This window comes from Suricata suricatta, chromosome 15, assembly GCF_006229205.1.
Source record: "Suricata suricatta isolate VVHF042 chromosome 15, meerkat_22Aug2017_6uvM2_HiC, whole genome shotgun sequence".
Taxonomy (NCBI): domain Eukaryota; kingdom Metazoa; phylum Chordata; class Mammalia; order Carnivora; family Herpestidae; genus Suricata; species Suricata suricatta.
This window is the reverse complement of record NC_043714.1, coordinates 76,186,629-76,196,238: the sequence shown is the minus strand read 5'-3', so window position 1 is coordinate 76,196,238 and position 9,610 is coordinate 76,186,629. Positions and strand designations below refer to the sequence as shown.

The window sequence follows — 9,610 nt, the reverse complement described above, 5'->3', positions numbered from 1 at the left end:
CACCATTCTCCCAGCATCCCCTGAGCTGGTCCTGGCTGGGCTCTGGAGACCCAGGGACCATCCCTCTGCACCCCCACCCCAGCTGACTGGTAACAGGTGAGGGGCTCCCATAGGGAGAGCACCTGCCCAGGCTGTGGGGAGGCTCAGGGGGCTGCCGTGGCGTCTGAGCGGGGAAAGCAGAACCCCGCTCCTGGCCTGGGCTTGCTCATCTGTAACAGGTAGGGTCAGCTCGGTGGGCCCCACCGTCAGGCAGAGCTCAGTGTGAATCCTGGGGCGGCCGGTGGGGCCGATGAGGAGCCCCCTCCCCTCGGGCAGGCCTGGTCGGGACGTGTGACACAGGCAGACGCAATGCCACCGGAGCCGATTCCCCTGGTTTCCAAGGGCCTCCTCCACCCAGCATCACGGCCCAGGGGGATGCATGGGGGGGGGGGGGCTGCAGACTCCCCTCCCGAGAGGACTCAATGTGAACCGAAAGGCGGGAGAGTGGCCTGCATGCGCACCTGTGTGTGCACGTCTGTGTGTCATGCAGGTGTGTGTGCGCCCCTGCCAGAGCAGGCACACGGGCCGGAGTGGGCACGAGCCAGCAGGGGCGGGGCGAGATGGGGACACTGTGCTTTGGGGCAGAGATTGGAGAGAACGCGCAGTGGCCGCAGGTGTAGCCAGCTGCTCTCTGGCTGGGGGACCAGCCAGTGGCCAGGTTCGGGGCCCCTGTTCCCACACCGGCGACCTGGAAGTAAGACCGCACCAGCCTCTTGAGGTTGTGCGAACGTGAGCCCCGGGGAAGGTTCTCGCTGACACCGAGTTCATGGGGGGTCAAACAACCCTGCCCTGGGCACGCCGGTGGCCCAGGCGGCAGGCTGCCCCGCGGCTGCCGAGGGCAGTCGGAAGGCCAGGCCCCGTTCCCACCAGCGCCTGTGGGGACCCATTCGCTGTGTGCCCTCGGGCAGGTCTCTATCCCTCTCCTGACTTCTATTGCTCGGACAGGCTCCTGGGTGACAAACGGGGCTCGGGAGAGTGGTCCAGAGAAGTGGGGGGTGAAGCCCAGAGATGGGGGTCCCAGTAGTCAGGGCCGTTGCTAAGTGTCCCGGAAGTTTCTCCACAAGGTGGGTTGTGACCGAGTTCTAGTTGTGTGGCCCAAACGAGCCCCAGTTTTTTCAGGGCCTTGCGGGGAGTGAGGGGGGATCTCCCAGCCTGCACCCTCCTCTCTCACTTGGAAAACTCGCCCCCACTTGGGCCTCATCCCCCTACGAAGGGCCTGCGCACTAGACTCGGACAGCGGCCAGAACACGCAAACCAGTGGCCCAGCCGGCCTTGAAGCAGGCCTGCCCAGGGGCGCCCCGCTATTCCCAGCTGCCCCACGCCCCACTCGGACACTCGAGGTCACCCTTCCCAGAGAAAGAGGAAGGCCCCACTCACCCTGCCCTCTCCACGGGTGGCTGGCGCCTGCCGGGGGCTCATGGCCACTGACCCTTCCAGAGGGCCCTGAGGGGCCTTCCCACCCACCTCCGGGATGCCCCAGGGCTCGGGGCTCCACACCTCGCTTCCGGTGGGAGGGTCTCTCTGCCGGGCTGGTCTGTGTCCCCTGCCCCGGCAGGCCCCCCCGCCAGGCCAACCGCAGGACACGAGGCCGGAGCCCCAGCACTGTTTACATCCTCGAGTGGCATCAAGACAGGGCCACGCCGGAAGACAAATGGGGTCTGCAGCTGCAGGCACCAGGGCGGTGACAGGACATGCCTGGCTGTCACCAAGTGTCCCCTGCCTCCCCCGAAGCCCCCACCCGACTGCCGGGCTGCTATTTGTGGCTCAGTCCCTCCGGAGGGCAGGACGGGCCGGGCATTGCCAGGGTCACCGTGAGTCCTGTGGGCAGCTTGGCAGAATTCCGGAGCACAGGCTGAGAGAGGGAGGGGCTTCGTGGGCTCAGGGGGTGCTCTCCCCCAGGCCGGGCCCCTGGAGGGGCAGCCCTCTCCTGACCCATATCCGACCTCTGACCCTCGCCACAGGCAGCCTGGCCTGACCCAGCCTGGCCAGAGCGATGGGAGGGTCACCCTGAGCCTCATGGCCTCCACTGCTCCCCTGCCCCAGCCCCAGGACTCCTGGGTCCTCCAGGAAGGAGCTCCCCTGGGGTGAGGGGTCCTGGAAGCCCACCCAGGCTGCCCCCCTGCTCCTCTGGGCAGTCTGCCGGCATCTGTCGTGTTGCAGAGGATCGCCCCAAGATTTCCTTGGGAATCAGCCTGTGTGTGCCTGGCTGGCCCTGCCCGTGACTCAGCGGCGGTCTCCAGCTCGTAAGATGTGAGCCTTGGGCTGGCTCAGCCCTCGGGCCCCGCCCACATCCTGGCCGCCTCCAGGCAGCCCTGTTCAGAATCAAGACTGAATCTGCAGTACAGGGAGCCAGCGCCCGCCTGGGGCAGGGCCGGGTGGGCCAGAGACACCACACCTTCCCAGGTCTCAGGTTCCCCTTTTGAGATGGACAGGACAGTATTTTAGGGAGATGATCAATGGTAGCCTGTGAGCTCACCCCTGTGTTAGCAGGGAGCCTGTGGACCTGGGGGCAGGAAAGCTGCGCCAGGGACCACCCTCCCACCAAATCCTCAATGGCTCCCCATCGCCCTCAGGGTCAAGTTCCACTCTGATTCCCACAGGGCAACTAAGACCCAGGGTGGAGGGGCTCGGTTCACTCCAGGCTTATCCCCGCCCCCCACTCCTGGAGAGCCTGGCACAGTTTCCCCTACCCACACGGCCTTCTCTCCCCTCTGCCCTGCCTCCTGTGCTGCCCCTCCCGGCCACACCCCTCCCCACTCGCTGCTGGTTGCAAGGGTCCCTGAGCAGCCTGAGATCCGGGGGGGGGGGGGGGGGGGGGGGGGGGGGGGGGGGGGGAAGGGCAGGGTCCTCATTTCTCAGGCAGCATCCCTGTGCCCCGCGTGGGCCAGCCCAGAAGGTGCCGGTGGAGGGCGCTGCGTGAGCAAGGAGCAGCCCAGCCTGGACGGGACCATAGAGGGGTCATTCTGGCAGAGGAGAGGGCAGAGACCTGACCTTGAGCCCGCCCCAGTCCCACCCACACCCGCCTCAGACCCGACCCCAGCAGGCTCCAGCTGGCCCCCAAGCTGCCACCTCGGTCAGGGGTCTGTCTGGGGAGGGACATCCCAGCCGCCAGCCACTCCCAGGTCAGGCCCGGCGGCCGAGACTTATGACCCACTGCCCCATCCCGCTGGCCCGCATCACAGCCAGGCCTTTCCCACACACCCGACCCCACGTGTCCCCACAGAGGTGACACTAAGTCACGAATGGGCCCCGGGCTGCCGCTGACCCCACAAACACACTCAGGTACGGGTGTGCCCCTGCCAGGCCACGTCTGCCCTGGGGACACGCAGGAGGGGGCCGGGACGGGGAGGCCCAGATACCCAGCGTGCAGGCTCTAGGTCCCGGGCACACACAGGCACACCCAGGCTCAGAACACGCAAGACAGAAAACCCAGATGGCACTCGGGAAAACCAGAGAGCCACCCGGGCAGAGATGGCAGGAGCCTGCGGCTCCCAGACCAGAACCTGCATCTGCAGCCTGAGGCCCCCGCCTCCCACAGTGCCAGCCTCGCCCTCCCAGGCCCTGCAGCCTCCCCAGACCAGGTGCTGGGGGGACCGAGCCAGATGGCACCACCCTCCCTCTCCACTCCACTCCTCCCCTTACGGGGGTGGGGGGTAGGGGAGGAATTTGGCTCCGCCCCTTGCCTCAGTTTCCTCCTCTATCTGGCCAGGGTTGAGCTGCAAAGTCCTCTGGCTCTAGGCTCCTTCCCCCAGGGCCCTGGAGCCGGGCTCCGCCCCCGCCCCGCCCCCGCCCCGCCCCCACCCCTCCGCCTTTGCCCAAAAGGAGCCCCAGCGCTGGCCTGACGTCAGGCCCCAGGAAGGCGGTCGGCCGCTGGACCCAGTGGCCCTCAGAGCCGCCCCGGAGGGAGGTCGTCCAGGCTTAAGCAGTGCTGGCCCTGCCTCCAGCCGCCAGCATAGGCGAAGGTGCGGTGAGTCCCCCAAGTGCTGTCCCCGGCCTCCCCAAGCTTGAGTGTCCTCACCACCCACCCAGCAGGCAGCGGACGGGGTGAGGGGTTGACAAACTGCCCCCACACCTGGATAGGGGAGAGTTCAGAGCCTGAAAGGGGCATTGAGGTCCTACCCTGTAGGGAGCCATTGTACAGATGGGGAAACTGAGACCCAGAGGGGGAGGGGACAGGTGGTCACAGCTGGAAAGGCTGGGTGAAGAGGCAGGGAGGAAGGGGTCCCAGGGGCTTGTGGGAGCACCCCTTCTGACCCCCAGGCCCCACCTGTGCGCTGGCTCCCCCTTCCCTGGATTTCATTCATTCATTTGTTCAGCACACTCACTGACCATCTGTGGGGCGCCCAGAGCTGTGGCTCCATTTTCCCAGCTGTCAAGGCAGAGGCCAGGCTAGGGAAGACACTGGCTGCTTGAGCAGCTTTGAGACGGTGGCCACCCCTGTCCCCCAGGCTGGGGCACGACTGAGGCTGGAGGGGCTCATGCAGACTGACTCCTGGCTGCGCCCACCCACAGCTCAGAGCCTGGGCTCCTGCCCTGGCCCTTCCCCCACGCTTCTGGGGGATGGGGAAACTGAGGCCCATGGCGGCCAGCCCACCCAGCCCCCAGCGTGAGCTTCGAGCTGGCACTGCCCCCACCTGGCTCTGGCTGGCGGTCACTGCCCTGTGAGAAGGGCAGCAGAAACAGGGTCCCGAGGGGGGCGGACAGGGTGGGAACTGGCCTGAGGCCAGGGTGCCGGGCGGGACAGACAAGGAGCAGCTGTGCAGTCTCAGGCAGGACGGAGGGATGGAAGGGACAGAAGGGACATGGTGGCGGCTCACAGCCCTCCGCAGGCAGGCGGCTAGACCTACCCGCCGGCCTCCCAGACAGGGGGTCACCTAGGGTGCCGCCTCGTCCCCTCCAGGGGCTGCCCCAATGTGTGGCCAGGGGCACGTCACTGCCCCTCTTTGAGCCTTGGCAAAAGCAAAGGCCCCTGCTTCTAGAGGGTGTATGCGGAGGGGGACTGGGGTCTCCTGAGCACCTGCACGCAGGTGCACGCTGGCCTCAGTTTGTCCTGGGGCACCTGATGCGAGGGGGCGGGGCTCAACATGCCCACTTCGCAGACCAGGAAACTAAGGCTCAAAGGGGCCAGAGCGATCTCTTTAAAAATCATGCATTTGGTCATTCAGCTACAGCCCTGAAGGGCTGGCCCGGGCCCTGCACTCACGAGTCTGCCAGTCCAGGAGGGAAAGACAAGAAGCAGGAAAAACAAATCACCCAAAGGTGCCAGGTGGTAGGAGGGCAGCAACAGAAAGAAAGAAAAGAAAGAAAGAAAGAAAGAGAGAGAGAGAGAGAGAGAGAGAGAGAGAGAGAGAGAGAGAGAAAGAAAGAAAGAAAGAAAGAAAGAAAGAAAGAAAGAAAGAAAGAAAGAAAGAAAGAAAGAAAGAAAGAAAGAAAGAAAGAAAGGAGGAAAGAAAGACAGACCAAGCATGGTGAAAAGAGAAGGCAGAGCAGGCAGCTGGGTGATCTGGGAGGGCCTCCCTGAGGAGGTGCACTGGAGTCAGCAGACCCTGGTTGCTGCCCCACAGCAAGGCAAGCGGGAGCTATGCCACCCCTCACCCAGGCCGGCCCGCAGGCCTCTCCAGAGTCCTGAACCCAGAAGCTCCACCACAGGGCCTTTGCTCTGCTCCTCCTGCCTGGAACACATGTTCCCCTAGAGCCTCCGGCTCCCCTTGCCCCCCAACCTCTCCCGCCCCCCGCCCCCCGTTGCCCCCGCTGTGAGCTCTGTAAGGTGAAGACAGACCCTCAGAAGCCAGGCCTCTGCGATGGGGGGATGGGCGGCAGGTTCAAGGTCAGGTATGATGCCTCCAAAGCAGGGGGTCCCAACCACTTCTCTGACTGTAACACTGGGCTGCGTGGCCTGGGGCCAGCGGGGCCTCTGTCTCTCTGTCCACGGGGCCAAGTTCAAAGGACAGAGTGACACCGGGGACCCAGACTCACCACGTCATCATCCTGTGCCTCAGTGTCCTCACAGGCAAACCGGGGCCAGGAACACGGACTGGGGGCAGCTGGGAGGAGTCCGTGGGGACCTAGGAGGGGTCGAGTCAGGGACAACGCATGCACTGTGGGAGGACAGCTCCCCCTCCGCGGAGGGGTGTCCCGGGGCCGAGGGGGGGGCCACGTCTGCTGGAGACCACTGGCCTCCGGCAGGTGACAAGGGCAGAGAGGGCATGCCAGGCGCATGCCAGGGCCCAGAGCACCCGGCTGGGGACCCACAGGCCGTCTGGTCCCGGCTGCCCCATCGAGGTATGGGGTGGGGGCGGGTAGTCAGGTGTCCTGAGCATCGATAGGGCTTCTGAGTGCAGTCAAGCCTGGAGCTGCCCCGCCCAGAGAAGCCTGAATTCCCCGGAGCCAAGGGCCCTGGGATGAGGAGCAGGATGGAGCCCAGGTGCCCCTCTTGACCCACACCCTCCATGACAGCCCTCCCTGAGCTGAGAGGAGGGAGGTGGGCCAGGCTTGGGGCGTAGGTTCTGGCTGGCCCTGCCTAGGACTGCTGGGTGACCCAGGGCCTGTCTGGCCCCTCTTGGGGACCGCAGGAGGGGCCCAGCAGTCCCCGGTGGAGTAAGCAGAGAGGTTCAGACCAGCCAAAACCAGCAGGTGGTGTTCTAAAGCAGACGCCATGAAACCAAGAATACTCGTAAAAATAAACAGGCAGGCACCCAATAATGGCTCCGTGGCCTTGGAAGGCCGTGAGGGTCACCCTCCGTCAGCCTGGGCGTGTCCAGGGACCCTCCACCGCCACGACGTCCTTGTGCACAAACCCCAGGTCCAGAGAGGCCGGCCCTCCACCCCAGTCCTGCCCCTGCTTGGGCCAGAGCTATGCTGTGTGACCTAGGGCCTGTTGCCTACTTCTCTGGGCTTCCCCTTCCTCATCTGAACACCGCTGTGTGGATCTCAAGCGCCCCACAGGTGCCTGGCCCACAGCAGATGCCCTTCGCACCTTGGCCGGAGTCAGACTGGGCCTGTCCTCCCTGCCTGCGCCCCCCTCCCCACCTCCCCTGGCCCCTGTTGCAGACCAGACAGAAACTCCAGGCAGCCACCTAACGGCCCAGGGCTGAGGCCAGGGCCCCCACCCACCCCGGGCCCCTGTGTGGCAGGACTGGTGTCTGCAGGGCGGCTGGACCGCTACAGGGGAACATGAGGATGGGGGCCCATTTGGAGAGGAGCTAGGAGGTTAGGACACGCCCGCCCTTGCAGGTGCCGGCACCCGGGGCCTCCCATTGTGAGGCTGGCAGCAGACACCCAGTGAGCTGAGTAGAAGCAGTGGGACACAGCCTCCTGTCACCTGGTGGGGCCGTAAGGCTGAGCAGAGAGGACAGGGTCAGATGACCAGGGGAGCGAGGCGCAGGCCCTCCCGGGAAGATTCCCGGGGTCTGAGACCTCCGCAGAGGCTCTGAGCGGCTCCGAGCAGCGGGGACGACGCTGGTGGGGACACCAGGAGCCTCCGGGACTGCTGTTCTGCGCCGTCCATGCTGGGGCCTCTGCGGGCTCATCCGACCATTCACTAAGCAAATACCACAGCCAGCATCACAGGTGAGGGACCCAGGCTGCCAAACTCAAGCCAAACCCTGTTGACAAGCGCCAGGGGCAGCGTGGAATGACAGGGACAGCCCTCAGCCCAACAGGAAGTCTGGGTGGGCTTCCTGGAGGAGGTGTCAAGCCTCCCTGGCTGGGAGGACGAGGAAGGGGCTTGGGAATCAATTCCAGGCTGGCCCCCAGAGCACCGAGTGGGTTGCGAGGGCCCCGGCCAGGTGGGAGGGCACTGAATGCCGGGGTGAGGGCCGGGCCTCACGCCACAGAGCTTGGCACTGCTCACTGAGGGCTCACTCTGCCCAGGAGAAAGATGGATGTGGCTGGGCGCAGGGCTGTCCCGGCGCCAGAGGCACAGGCTGGATCTGGGCCCCAACCCCCCACCAACCCCGCCCTCCAGACACTCCCGCTGGGGAGGTTTCCGGTGCAGGGGGTCCTGAGAGGAGTAATGCTGGGTGGGGAGGAACAGTGTGGAGGGTGCATGGAGTGTATCTGACAGTCAGTCAACCGTCGGGGTGCCTCCAGACTGGCGAGGGGCTCCCCCGGGGCTGCCTGGGGCCTCAGGTCCCTTCCAGGAAGGGCCGCTACCAAAAGCATCACCCTTTACCCACATGCCTCCCTTGGAGGGTCTCGGCAAAGTTCCGGAAGGCCTGTGACAGGCAGGGCAGGGCTCGGGTCTCCCCAGCTGGAGGGGCGGGGAGGAGCCCCAGCTCTCACCCCGCACCCCCGCCCTCCCCTACCCCTGCAGCAGGTGCTCTGGGCCAGAGCCCTCCTCCAATGCCCAATGGGGCAGCTAGTGGTGCAGGAGCCTGGGAGGGAGGCCTGTCAGGTCACCTCTGGCCAGAAGCCTGCCTCCCGGTGAACCGGGTCCAGTCTGAGCACCTTGCACAGGGTTCCGGGCCCTGTGAGGGTGGCTCCTGGCCTCAGCCTCCTGGGATGCTCGCCCAGACTTCCACACCTGCTGAGTGCACCGGCTCCTCCAGGAAGCCTTCCCTGATTGCACACTCCAGGGCCTCCCCATCACCATGCCTGCACTCAGCTAGGGGGACCACCTGCCCCACCCAGATACCCTGCAGGTCTGAGACCCACAGTGAGACCAGGGGTGAGTGGGGGGATTGAGGTCAAGCCTGGGTCTAAGTTGGACCCTGTCCCTGCTCAGTATGGGGCTCCCCCCACCCCAGTCCTCAGTTTCCTCACCTGGAAAGCAGGAGGCCTGGGGTGGCTTGTAGGAGGCCCTAGACCCCGTGGAAGCACCTTTGTGGGAAAGCCTGCGGTCCAGGGTCGGCCCACTCCGTCCTGCCCCCCCCCACCCACACAGCTCAGCACTGGGGGTAGCTGGGGCTCAGTGTTGGAGCCTAGCCCCCCCCCCCAAGAGCAAGGCTAGGGACCACAGCAGGACCGAGCCGCTAAGGGACTTTATCCCACAAACGGTGAAAGGCCGTCCCGCCCGCAGGTCTGCGAGGGGAGGCACTGGGCCTTGCCTCCAGCCCCTGACCCCCAGGATGCCCCCTCACGCCCCTCTAACCTGATCCCTGGAAGAACTCTCTAGAAGAGTCCAGAGAGAGGCAAGTGCTGCCGATGGCAAAGACCTTGCAGAAGGTGCAGACATGCACTTCAGCGCTGGAGGTGCCCCTTGTTCAGACAGCAAGACTGAGGCCAGCAAGGGCCTAGGAGGGCCCAGGCAGGATGGAGGGACTCCTGGCCCTTCCTTCTGAGAACCTCGCTTTCTCTAAGACAGGCAGGCGCAGAAAGCGGGAAAGGAGAAGATTCGGGCTGAGAGCCCCCCCCGCCCCCCCGCAAAGCTAGGAGCCAGCGCAGGAGAGCAAGGCCCCGGGTCCCCCTGCCGCACACCCGCTGTTCAGTCCCACCCACGGCCAGGACTTTCCTGTCTTTCACCTGAGCTCATCCTGCCGTGTGTCCCATCCCCCACCCGCCCAAACCTGCAGGGCCCTTCCAGGACCCCGCCCTGGCCATGGTCAGTGAGTCAGTGCTGCTCCGGGGGGGG

The 9,610-nt window shown here is 65.6% G+C and overlaps 1 protein-coding gene across 1 annotated transcript in view; it reads left to right on the top strand.

Moving 5' to 3' along the window:
• Positions 1–7,374: 7,374 nt before the first annotated feature.
• GPR20 (G protein-coupled receptor 20) overlaps positions 7,375–9,610 on the top strand; it is an 8,494-nt gene continuing 6,258 nt past the window's right edge. The window contains exon 1 of the mRNA XM_029923586.1: positions 7,375–7,608. The gene's annotated coding sequence lies outside the window, so the exon portion shown is untranslated. The remainder of the gene's footprint in view (positions 7,609–9,610) is intronic.